The sequence below is a fragment of the Dioscorea cayenensis genome, chromosome 2 (genome assembly GCF_009730915.1).
Source record: "Dioscorea cayenensis subsp. rotundata cultivar TDr96_F1 chromosome 2, TDr96_F1_v2_PseudoChromosome.rev07_lg8_w22 25.fasta, whole genome shotgun sequence".
Lineage (NCBI taxonomy): Eukaryota > Viridiplantae > Streptophyta > Magnoliopsida > Dioscoreales > Dioscoreaceae > Dioscorea > Dioscorea cayenensis.
Window position 1 is genome coordinate 3930948 of NC_052472.1, and position 13459 is coordinate 3944406.

Below are 13459 nucleotides of genomic sequence, written 5' to 3' on the forward strand. Positions count from 1 at the left end.
TTTGATTCTGGATACATCAGCCACTAGAAAATTTGCTAGAAATGTAACTTTGTGCGCTGCTATTTATGCTTCTTTAATAGGTCAAAAGCTAAGTGTTGGAAAATGTAAGGTTTTCTTTCCTGTTTGGTTCAATAATAGAGTAGCCTTTAGTATTAGCTCTATTCTAAATATTCGTACAGGTTGCATCCCCTTTCTTTAACTAGGCAATCTTATTTCCAAACAAGCGGCTTGCTGTCACACATTTTCAATCTTTGATTGACAAGGTAAACAAAATCGTAAGGAGGTGGAGCAAGTCCCATCTTTCCAAGGTTGGTAAGACAGTTATGATTAATAGCTTTTTGTTGGTTGTTCTTGTTGCTACCTCACTACCAATCCTATTCATCAGTGTGCTCTTGACAAAATCTCTAGAATAGCTAGAAAATTTCCATAGGTTAATAGTGGCAAGTGTAGTGGTATTCCTTTGGTAAATTAGAACAATGCTGTTAAAACAATGCTGAGAGGGTGTAGGAATTAGGAATTTACACCTAGTCAAACTTTCCTTGATGGCCAAGAATGTTTTAAACAATATGAATTTCAAGGATTCAATTTGGGTGGACATTTTATTGCAAAAATATGGTTTGATCAATTTTTGGACAGACTCTATTCCCCAAATTGCTTTTGTTTTTTTTATAGGCTTATACAAAATGACTTCTATGATTAAATATTATCTTTGTATTAGCATTGTCAATCCAAACTTAACCTCTTTCTTCCCTTGGACTTTTTATATTCTATTGGCCTTTATATAAACCCACATTTCTCAATGTTAACATGGATTTCTAAAGTCTTTATATTGCTGACTTGTCATGCCCCGAACCCGGTGAGCTGACAAACGGCCGCAGACACACAAGACGGGGGGCCTAGTGAACCTGCAAGGCCTCAAAACCTAACACAGACTGGGAGTAGGAAATAAATTGACAAAAATACCAAATAAGAGTACAACTTAAGATTTACAACCAAGCTCGAATACAAAGCAAATGAAATACAGAATGACCTACAAGAAGATTCTTAAATAACCATACAACTGATACAATAACATAAAAAATACAACTTCAAAGGAAGACATCTACTGGAAACCTTCTAAGATCCCTCGGTCAACTGCTCCTGATCTGAAAAGGATTTAAAATAAATCCATGAGCTTACTAGCCCAGTAAGTAATCTAAAACAAACTGAAAGCAAAAGTTCAAATCTGAAACTTGTACAAAAATCAATAGCACCAAATAGTATTATCAAAACCAAAGGATAAAGCATAGATAATAAAATCTAGAATATGTCTCCAAATTCACTGTAAGTGCCAAAGGTCATTTGTTTATCCTCAGTGACAGACCCGAGCCAAAATAACATAAATCATTTATTTACCCTCGATGACCCGAGACTGAATACCAGGTGGCCGTTGATTATTTCACCGAACGGACATGGTGCGAAATTGCAGTCTCATTTTCTCAAAATTACTCGTTGACAAGGTCACGGTTTAACCCCCCATTGACAGGGTTGCACATCGCTCAGTTGGAGACCAAAATATTCAGACACAATACCAAGCCAAGAAAATAAAGTAAGTAAATAAATAAATAGATTAATAAGTAAATGTAAAAGAATATACTCACTTTTCCAAGCCTTAGCCCGGTTCCCATTTTGAAGAAATAATAACAACATTTCACAAATATTCTCCCAAAATTCAAGATAATAAATGATTTGCCAATAAACTAAAATACCACAAGTATAATTAATAGTGAAACCAATAAATAATTGTTCAACTAATCTCAAGGATAAAATGAAAAATTATTAATACAGTAAAATACCAAAATTTGTAAAAATATACAAAGTCTAATGTGTCTCATCAATTGAAGAAAAAAAAAATGGGGACATAAAGTCAAGTGGATATTTAAGGAATAAAAACATAACCAAATAATAAATAAATAATCCAAGTTGATGGCAGGTGGACCAAAGATTCAAAAACTTATTAAATCTTAAGTTTTGTTATTGGAAATAAATAGGATTAGTAAAAGGATAAATACTTTGTCAAATAATTGAAGGTAATAAATGGAAATAACCTATATAAGTTTTGGCAACTAAGCCTAGAAACTTCACTTCATAAAAAAATATATATATATATATATATATATGTCATAAATAAGATGACATTCCCGCAATAAATTTCAAAGAATAATTGCAAATAAAATTTTCAGAAATTTTACATGAAAATAAACCAAAACAACAAAATTTTAAATACAAGAGTTCAAGGGATTACTTACTTGGTAATCTTCTAAATTCAAAAACAATCCAAGATTATTGCTCAAGGCGGTCCTATAATCCAAGGGAAAACCAACCAAATAGATATGAATACTTGGAAGAGTTCAAGCACAAAAACTAATGACAAGCTAGTCTAAAATACCAATACTCTACAACAAGGCATGGCCTATCTAAACACAAATTAGAGCTCAAGGAATCAAGGGTGCAACAAAAACAAAACATCAAATGCTATAATTAAATGAACACAACTCATGCTCTACCAACATAGTGGTTACTATGCTAGTACACATATATTTCAATATCACAAAGGCCAGGATGTATGTCACTTAAACACTATTGATATGCACACATAGTAAATAAATATAATCTATATATATGTATATAAGGGCAGGTGTATGCATGTAAAACTCATACATCAATGCATGGGTCATGTAAGCTAACACTCAAGGGTGTAAACATAAGGTTTCATGCAAATTAGAACATGGTTTCTTGCATATGTATGAGTAGTTTCAAACATATATATATGTATATACATATGGAGGTGGTTTCATGTGTGTAAATATATATATATATATATATATATAAATATACATCTTTGGATGCCATGAGCTAAACGTATTCAAGGGGCACAAGAGTGTTCTACAACTTATAGGTAGAAGTGGTTTCAAGTATAACTAACTATTTAGTCTCTTGCATGAGTATGAAAGCATGCATATGTATAGTTTCCTGCACAATCAATAGCCATGGTCTCATGTATGCAAATATATATAACTCCATGCAAGGATAAGCCAAACACAAATCAAAAGGGTGAAGCTCTACAAGCTAACATCATCATCAAAGACAACCATAGACACATGAGAGTATAAATCACTCAATAATCACATGCAACTAGACCAAGGAGGCATAAAAAAGGTATCAAGTTCTATGGAGTAGGTGAAAGATAGCAAGCTATAAGGATCACAAGGGTTGCATGAGTATAAGCACAAGCAACTAGGAGCTTCAAAACATGCATATTTATTAGAAAGAAATTTACCACCAAGCTTGGGATTCACATACACAAGCTTCTCCCACAACTCTAGCATCAAACTCCACCATCACCAAGAGAGTGAGAGAGCCTACCTAGCCTTTGGGGAATGTCAACAGCTCCTTGATCTTCTTCTCCCCGCCTCCAGATGCCAAGAAAACCGGTGGAGGCCTGAACTCCGGCGATGCATGTCAACTTCCAAAGGAGCAAGATAGAGTGGGAGAATGGAGAGGAAGAAGAGAGATGGAAGAATGGAGGAGGAAGATGGTTATGGGGTGTAAAGGCTCAGACAAGAGGGAGACAATGACGGGATGGGCGTCCGGGAATCCCTCCGGAAATTCCTCTCTCTACAAAGCTCTCACAGCAAGGTGACAAGAAGAAGGAGAAAGGATTAAGGGAGTAATTAATCCTTAGCAACTAATTAGGCTTTAAGGAGACAAAAATAAAATGGGTAGGTCAACACTGCTGGCGGGGTCCACATGACTTCATTCAGGATAATGGCTAGAATACTAAGGTTTTTTTTTAACTTGTTTTCGATTATTCCAAATGCATCAATTTTTAGTTTAGTGTCTATCAATCCCAATGTGCCTAATCATTGTGTTTGGTACCTGCAGACTAAAAGTAACAAATTTTTCTCAATTGTCTACAATTCCCTCCATAAAAGAAATTTCTCAGGTGAAGTTTGGGATGGTTGGAGGAAGTTTTGTAACTTCCGCATTGCTCCTCGAGCCAAATTTTTCACATGGTTTATGGCTCAAGTTAAGGTCAAAATATCCACAATTCTGAATTTTTTGAATATGAGTTTGCTGGCCCTTTGTGCATTTTGTGGCCTTGTGGATGAGATGACTGAGCATATATTTAACATGTCCTAGAACCTAAAATCTTTGGAGTAAGGTTAGGGACCTGCTTGGTAGGAAAGTCCCACATCTAGTGCACCTTACATCTTGGAGTTGGCTTGGCCAAAACTATCCAGGAATCTCTATGTTCCTGCCATCAATTATTACTACTATTTTTTGGTTCATGGATCATATTCATGTTGGATTGCATAAACATGTTGTAATTATATTTTTAGGAACAAACAACCCTAATATGTTTGGATTGCATAGAGAGCCATAGATCATATTCACGAATTCTCCATTGCCTTTGAATTGGATGTTGAAATCAGGTCTGATGCTCACACTTAGGAGTGTTGTTTTGGAGAGCTACAATATCTAGAAAATTTTTAATACTTGTTCAGATCTCTTAAAATTCTTTGAAAAAGTGGATTGTGATTTTTCTTGGCGTACTCAACATTTACTCCCAGAGATCCATCACTTGCTTATTAATGTCGGTTCACCCAAAATTATCTACAAACCACGAAAGTGGAACCGTGTAGCTTCATTGCTAGCTGGCCATGGTGTGTGCAAAGTGATCCTTTCTCTATTCAACTGCGGTTTGGATAAGGCAAGGTGGTTCATGAGAATCATTGAGCAAGCTAGTTTTACTTTTAATTGTATTTTTTAATCTTTATTGTGTCTTTCTCCCCTATGCTGCATTTCTTGTGCTCTTATTTTTGTTGTTCATGGACTTTATTCATTTGATGTTTTTTCTTTTCCTTTTTAATAAATAGCTACTAAGTAGCTACTCTTTCTCAAGTTAGGGTACACTATATTAATAATATAAAGAATACCTTTGTACATTTCAATTACACCTCAGACAATCATATGCCTCTGTAAATGGTATTTAACAATGGTAGCAGTAGATACTTTACAAATATTCAATTGTGAGACGTTACTATGTCACACATGGATGAGAAGAGCAAAAGTTGATAGAGATGAAAGAAGTAAAGCAATAATTTAAAAAATTAATAATTAAAGTAATAAATATTGCATTAAAACAAATTGAATTTGGGGGCTTATAAAGTATTAAACAAGTTGAAGAAGTTCTTTTTATTTCTTGAAAATGAGGAGGGATTTAACTTATTAAATAAATCCCGCTTATAAAATTACTTAAATTGATGTAAGAGAACAATTTTATTATTTAAAAATACTTGCTCTAAAGACAGTTACCATATAAAATTAGTTCTCATAGATACCCATTTATTTAGAATTGCACTTAAACCTTTATGCATTCACCAACTGTTGGATGTTCAGTGGGAAGACATTCATTGAGCCAAAGCATGCCATTTTGATTACCACCTTATTTACAGCTTCTGTTGGGTGATATTGATCCCAGCTATAATGATTGCTACGATTGGAGCACAAATTTGAGTTTGGTGTGCATGGAGCTTCTCCATTAAACCTTCCAGTTCCACAACATGCATTTGTCAAGTCTGTAAATCCTAAACAAATACAAAAATCTATAATAAATGAAATTTTCTTGTGAAATTATAATGACATTTTGAAAATATTATATAAAAGCTCAAAAATCAACACATCAATAATTAGTAATTATTTGATGTATCAAATGTTATTTTATGTGCTTGTATTGAATTAAGTTATCTCTTTATATTAGATTATTACTTAGCATAGTCATACCTTAATACAAATGAACATTCTCTCGTATGATCTCTAAATATATCTTTTTTGACCTCATGTAATATTTATCTAGTTGATAATCTATATTCTTATTAATCTAAATATAAGGACTGCATAAGGATTGATATTTTAAGGTTTGACATTTGGCTTTAAAGGTTCCCTTACCAAACACCAGCTCCAAAATTTATTACTAACTTGTTCTACAATGAAATTATAAATGCACCATTTACAATTAAAAGTTTGTCTTGCATAAAAGACCAATCATAAAATACATGCAAATATCATATAGTTATAGTGTTTATAACCTATCTGTTAGTTGAGTCCAGAAATTTAACTTTAAAAGTGGCCTATTTGTTTGGGCTGAAATGAAGAAAAGAAAAATAATGAAATAAAAAACATGTTGAATAATTTGTCAATTTAAATCTTAGTTGAATTAACTTGGGATAATATTATCAAAGATTTAGATTTAAATCAACTTTTGCATCTATAACTTTATTATTAAATCCTTTGTTAATTCCATGTTTTGGATATTCGCCAACTTTAGTTTTAAAATGAAATTAATTCTTTTGGTGGAAAAGGGTCTATCATTGAGTGTGAAAGGATATTGAAAGTTTAGTTGTGGTCTTTCAAAATATCCAGATTAGTCTACTGATCTTCAAGGGTAAGGTTAGGTATCTTACTATTTATTCAAATTTCTACAGTTAAAGGTGTATACCTTAACTTCCACATATTTTCTATCAAATTAAGATACTAAACTATGAAATTTTCAAAAAATTTTCCAATTCCTACAGTCAGCTTAACATGTTATAATATATGATGCTTACCGTATTGATGTGCATTTTCTCGAAGTTCACTGTCTATTTCATATGTGTCTATGAGAAGTGTATCTCAATTCAGGCATTGTTGATGTGAGATTTTGGAGAAGATCCCTGGTTTCATTTTTAAATTGAATAGAAAGATTATTTAACTCCTCTGAACAATCACCAGATGACAGGGGAAATAAACTTCTTATAAATGGAATGCACCCAATATTTGATGTACTAAGCATAATAATCTTTCTTGCTCCACAATTGTATAATTTCTGCAAACAATAAAAATAATGTTAAGGCTTTTATAACATTCATTCAATTGTGCAACATAGTATACAAACATCATAATAATATTGATTTAGTAGGAAAGAAAGATCTGAGATAAAATATTAGTATCATTTGTTTTCAAATATTTATGAAGAGAGTAGATTGAGTAAAAATAAAAACAAATAAATTGAGCTATTTATATATATTTTTAACTATAAAAATTGATATAGATATATAGATACCGTCAAATGGAGTCTGAAGTTGTTCACCATAGTTGCAATGAACTGATTATTTGTTTGATTTTTAGAACCAAAAAAATAAGCAAATATATCATTGCTTCCAGAACTTATGTAGAAGATGGATTTTTGATAGTAAGTGTGTTAGGAGCCATATTGCCAACTCTTCTTGATAAATTGCTTGCTGCTCCTTCAAAATACATCACTTGCGTTTGACCAATGATAGTGTTCACTTACTCTAACATTAATTAAATCATCATCATAAAATAAAAATAAAATATAAAAAAGTTTATCCTATTTTATTCTAATTAGCCAAAATGAAATAACATGTTATATAGATATGTATATACATACAATTGAATTCAAGATCCTATCCGGCAGAAGTCAAAAGTTAATTCCTCCTAACGTCTGAAATTCATTGGTGATAGAGATAAGCTGGTGGGCTTTGTGGATATCCCAAAGCACATTGCTACTAAATAAAGTTTTATTATTCGAATATGTCTCGGATAGTGACTCAGGAATAAACAAATCTCATCGGATTATCTTTTATCATCAGTGTTTAGCGTAATCTCGCATCTAGATAAAGTTTGGTTGTCGCAAACTTTTATAAAGGTTCTGTATCTTTCCAAAAAGTACCCATGAAATTTATATCTTCACATTTCTCTCTCATATTTAATTTCTACAAAGAGATTGAATAGAGGTGTTAGGGAGCAGTACAGGCAAAATAATCGTCTTTGAGTGTTGAAAATGACAGATAAAAAGAAACATGGATCTATGACAGATAAAAAATAACGGAGGGAGTATTACAATGTAAAGTGCTTATTTTTTTCTATAAATACATTGACATAAAAAAATAATTAATTATATAAATAATTTATATAATATAATAAAGACGTCTTGAAAACAAGTCCCAATTCTTTTACTACAATTATTTTTAAAGAATGAGCCAAGATTTTGAATGACCTAGAGCTCAATTCATTCTACTATTGGCTTGAAATATATACCTGAGTTATGCTCATTTTTATTTGATAGAGTTAAGTATATATGGATCGTTGAATTCTATTTTTGTAAAGAAAAAGCTGGAAAAAGAGAGTTAGAAAAATTTCCATAAACCTGTGAGAAAAGGCGACAAGTACTAGAGCCCGGGGGACGTGCCGTGTGGGGGAGTATGGCTCAGCAACTCCACGTGCCCTCTCACCCTACGTGGGATATGAGGTTCGATCTCGGGTCGCTCACAGCGAACAGCGCTACGATAGGGATCCGGTGCAATTGGCCAAAGACCGTTGGTTCCATAAAGCCATTTTGTTCATCATCTAAACTCCTCAATGCCCATTTAAGAACATAACTATGGTTCTGTATTTTTAGATTTTTCAAAACTAGTACGTTTATTCAGTTTTAAACTAAACTACCACTGCTTTATTGATTATTGCATACTATTTGTGTAGTGAGATGTAGCTTATTCAAAATCCTATCAGAGTCAAAAAGGTTATATTAGCTAGACTAATTATTCAAAATTGATTCTAAATATGATAAAATAAAAAATTTAACATCAACATGAATGAATGCACACACACACATATATATATATATATAAAATCATACCCACATAGTCTGAACCAATATACCCATTGCAAAACCTTCCTGTTGAAACATTTCCAGGGTAATCAACTCCATGAAATGGATGATTAGCCTATAGGAACAGGATCTTTGCAAGTGGTTATTATTTCCGGCATCAACCAAAGAGTCCCCAAAGACATAGAGGGGTGGACCGGAGTGGTGGTGTAACAATAGCAACACTAGGACTGCTAACGATCACAAGAAGGATGGTCTCAATGAGTATGATTTCATCTTCATTTGCTTTTATTGCTCTATTTGCATGCTTGTGAGTGATTCTATTGCATCTTTATAAGCCTCTTGGCCCAAGACTTTACATGCAAATTGTCTCTACATGACTTTAATTGAGGTTAGTATTTGAAGTCAATATTGGATGTTTATATGTTGTTCTTCTACAAGGTAGTTAGGGGAGCTTGCTGCATCAACATTTTCTCTCTAGTACGAAATATAACACATTGCAAAATGAATCATATTATATATTATTATTATTATTATTATTATTATTATTATTATTATTATGATGTTCCTGTCACTAATGACATGATTGTTTAATTATATGGATCTAAATAGCCAACAGTTTGCGCATATACTAGATATCAGTATTGGCAGTCATAAGGTACATGCATTATGTAAAAATGATTTTTTTATATATAAATTTAAATATGAAAAAATATAAAAAGTTGTATATTGTAGGAAGTTTGTTTTTAATCGAGTGAAGCTAAGTTAAACATATGTATTTATAAGATATCAATTAAAAGATGATTTACTAAAAGGTTAGATCTAACTACTCCATTAATTTTTAAAATTAAATTCCATGAAAATTTTGTATTTAATATTTATAAATATATTTTTATTATTAAATAATTTCTACGTATGATGGTGATAATGTTTTATGGTTTATATATGATCTGGTTTGAGATTTTAAATAACCAAAACCAGTTTAGGATTCATTAAAAATTCAACCCTTATGTAGCAGAAACTTGTAATCCATACACATTGCATATTATTAGTTAATTACAGTTATATTATTCAAAATTGAAAATTTGTTTTCATCTGTACGTTATTCTTGTTTTCCAAGTTCACTGTAGAGAACATTGACATTTGATATGCAAGTGCATGTACCATTTTCAAAATTATTTTCAAAAATTGATTTTTGAGATTACAGCTTTTAAAATTACAATTGACTTTTTTTCCTTCTAATAAATTTTCCTTAAATTACAAGTTACTAACATTTTTCTTTAGGACAATATGTCAATATCAATCTACTTAAAAAACACGTAAATAAATTAATTTTTAAATAGTACTCCTCTTGACTTTCACCAAATCTCTCTCAATTATTTTAAGTTTCTTCTCGTTGATTCCCTAATTCGTCACGTACGTTAGAAATTTCTTAATGCTCTAAAGGAAAGAGGGACAGAGTTATGGATGGAAGGAATATGGGTTTTAATATAATTTTTAATTGTCAAAAATAACAATATATAGAAATTTATTTACTAACATGAAGAGGGTTAAAAAAAAAAGGACAAAAGAGTGGGAGAAGCATACATAAAAATTAGTGGAAATTGCCAAAAACACCTTCTAAGTTTGCAATATTGCCAAAAATACAGTTAGTTTTGTCTCTAAAAACCCCTTCCTTTTTAATTAGTAGTTTTTCAACCACAAAGCATACTAATGGATGTCAGCGGATTGATTTTTCAAATTTTATGGACAAAAATGCTCTTTGCATGTGAGTCGGATTTCATGACCATTTTGCTAGTATGAGAGGAAGTGGGGGTTTTCCGTAGGGTAACCCCAGAGAGGCAATTACTTGGAGAGCTTTTAGTTATCAACTAGCGTCTTGAGTTTTTTCATTTCTAGTAAAGTCTCGAGTTGTCTCTACAGTGCAGCCCTACATGTATGCGACTTTTCCCTTTCCACCTGAGTATCTCGAAGGAGAGTCCCATAGTAGTTGGCATTTTCATCGGGTTTGCAATCTAAGGTATTGAGTATGGTTTTATGGTAACTATTCTGTTACAAAGAAAGATTTTTCGTTTTGTTTTGTGCTCCTGTTTTTGTTGGAAGATATTAAAAGTCTGCGGGGAGTTTCGTGTGGTTTTTGTTGATGCGTAGGGCGATTTCTCGGCTGGGTTTTGTGTTGTTTTCTTTCGTGCGTATACACTATATCGAAATAGGTTTTCGATTGTTATGATTTAGTGTAATATTTATAATGTACATTTCCCCTTTCATTTGATATGGTTGCGATTTACAAATGAGGTTTCGTTTAAGAAATGCGATGTTACAGTTTAAATTTTTGTTGTTTACGTTTTAAGTATTGTTGTCTCGTTTAATAAGCGAGGTTCTCTATTTAACAATTGATATCTCTCGTTTAGGCGAGAGGTTGCGTTAAAATCTTATATTTCCGGCAAACATTAGTCAATCCCTGCATGTTAGATGTATATGTTATTATTGTGTGGGCTTGTGACTATGGCGGTCAACCTAGTTAATGGGTGATGCTATTTGTACAAGTAGTGAGAGCAAATTGAATTGAAAGATAACATGACCCCTCGACACTGGGAGATCATCAGAAGGACGCACCGTTTCGCATTGACTCGTGGAAGCTATATACCAAAAGATGGCCCTTCTTGATTCTATACTACAAAGGTACGATGGCCGCACCAATAAATTTAGGATCGGGGAAAGCTGTCAGAGTTTTCGGGGCCTCGGGATGTGGCCCTCGTTCTTGATCCGCGTTCGCGATGGCGGCAGATCGTATTCAGAAGAAGAAAACCGCGCTCGGCGTTCGAGGAGGTATTTATCAAAACCTCACGAGAGACCACAGAGACTCAAAGAGCACTCTTGTGCTGACGCTTGTCTCGACGAGAGGGAAGAAGATAATTTTGTGTCAAACTCCGATGGTGTACCCGTCAGATGGAGTCTCTGCACAATGACATCATACTCGGTTCGAGCGGATCGTTGATTATGTCGATGTTCTACCACGCCATGGGCGAGCTACTGGCGTAGGCGCGGGCGGCGCAGTGGCTGATGGAGGACATTCACTGAGCAACCGTTCGAAAGTGCAAGATAGATGCGCACGGAAGAAGACCAACACGGAGATATATTAGGGGTGCTCGGTCGCGTTTAGCGTATGGTTTTCATGAAAGTGACCCGGAGCGGGAAAGAAAGTCCGTTTGGCAAGATCCCAAGGATGCTTTGTGCTACGGTAAAAAGTAGTTACTGGAAGCAAGCGACGGTAGAAACCAACTTTCGTCATCGCTCGAGAGGAAAAGAGGTAATAAATCACAGACATATGTTTAATCAAAGTCTTTTTAATGTTTTAAAACTTGTTTATTTAGCATTTAACTTTATGTTCTGATTTAAAAATTTATTCATAAAGGTTTAAATATTTTGTTCTCCGTTTAAATATATTCTATAATGTTTAATATATAAAAACTCTGTTTAAATATAGTTGTTATAGTTTAAACTGAATGATTTCGCTGAAATTGTTTGGTTTACATATGTTAGTTTCTGAATTTGGTTCCGGTAGTCTTTGAAAGAAGAAAATATTTGTTGGGGCCAGGCGGCGGATGGATGCTGTTGCTCTACCGCACTTGCTCAGCGTAGGATGAGAGGGTCGTCTGTGTCTGGCGCTCGCGCCTGCTTCCTACTTCCACCGCACCACGCTGCCTCTGGCGTTCATGCATCGGAGGCCTCTACCCCAGCTGATTGCATGACAACCTCCACACGACAGCGAGCCGTCTCCACTGGTGGTAGCCCCGAGCCATGGCGGCCCCTCCGAGCGTGGCACGCACCGACTACCTTAGGCGAAGATGTCAGCGCAGACTCTTGATGCGGATATTGATGATGGGATTTCCTCGCATGGCTCGTGTTGAGGAGCGGCTGGAAGGGCGTTCAGCAATCAAACTCACGCCATCCCTCAAAGAAATGAACCACCGAGGCAGACGGAGACCGTCGGAATTTGGCACGACGACAACATCATCGAGGTGGCCATTCCCAAGACGGCACATTCGAAGAGACTTGCAAAAAGGGAGAACACATACGCCTGCATCTCCTGGCTGGTGACGATGAAACAATATGCAATACCATCGTGGTACGATCTTTATTCTTGAGTCTGTCGACCGTAGATGACATGGCCATGTGATTGGAGATATCGTAGATGATGTGTATGTTGCCACGGTTGAGAGATCGTTTACTCCTTATTAACGAAATCCCGACTCAGTGGAACTAGCTTGAAGATATCGGCATCAAAGATGGACACAATCCACGAAGAACAAGAACAAGCTAAGGGTGTGCTCCGTTGATCTGTTACAGTAGCCACCGCGGAAGATCGTTAAATCGTTGCCATAGCCGTGGCCGTGGCCGAGCAATGCCGCGTCGAGCGGGGACACAATCCCACGACAAAAAGAAGCATGTAGGGTATGTCGGCGGTTGATCTTTGTCGTCGTCCCGCATCGAGCCCGAGACACAATCCAACAATAACAACCATGTAAGGATATGTGTGCGGTTAATGCTATCGTCGCCTCCCGCATCGAAGGAAGATCTTTCTGTCGGTCTTGAACACCGTCGAGGCTCAGCAGCCAGTGCCCATGAACCCGACCGAGCGACACGAGGAGATGATCAAGAGCGATCAAAAGGTGGGACAAGGCGGCTCGGCAAGTCTTCGTTCGAAAGAAGAAAAATATAGGTTGGCCAATGCGTCTTGCATAATCT

General features: G+C 34.8%; 1 long non-coding RNA gene and 1 pseudogene across 1 annotated transcript; both read right to left on the minus strand.

Moving 5' to 3' along the window:
• Positions 1 to 986: 986 nt before the first annotated feature.
• LOC120280744 lies at positions 987 to 3527 on the minus strand. The gene is made up of 3 exons (XR_005542397.1): positions 3406 to 3527; positions 2289 to 2340; positions 987 to 1145 (listed from the first exon to the last, which is right to left on the minus strand). It is a non-coding gene; the product is annotated as an uncharacterized LOC120280744 (long non-coding RNA).
• Positions 3528 to 5288: 1761 nt separating this feature from the next.
• Positions 5289 to 12002, minus strand: LOC120271918 (annotated as a pseudogene).
• Positions 12003 to 13459: the final 1457 nt, after the last annotated feature.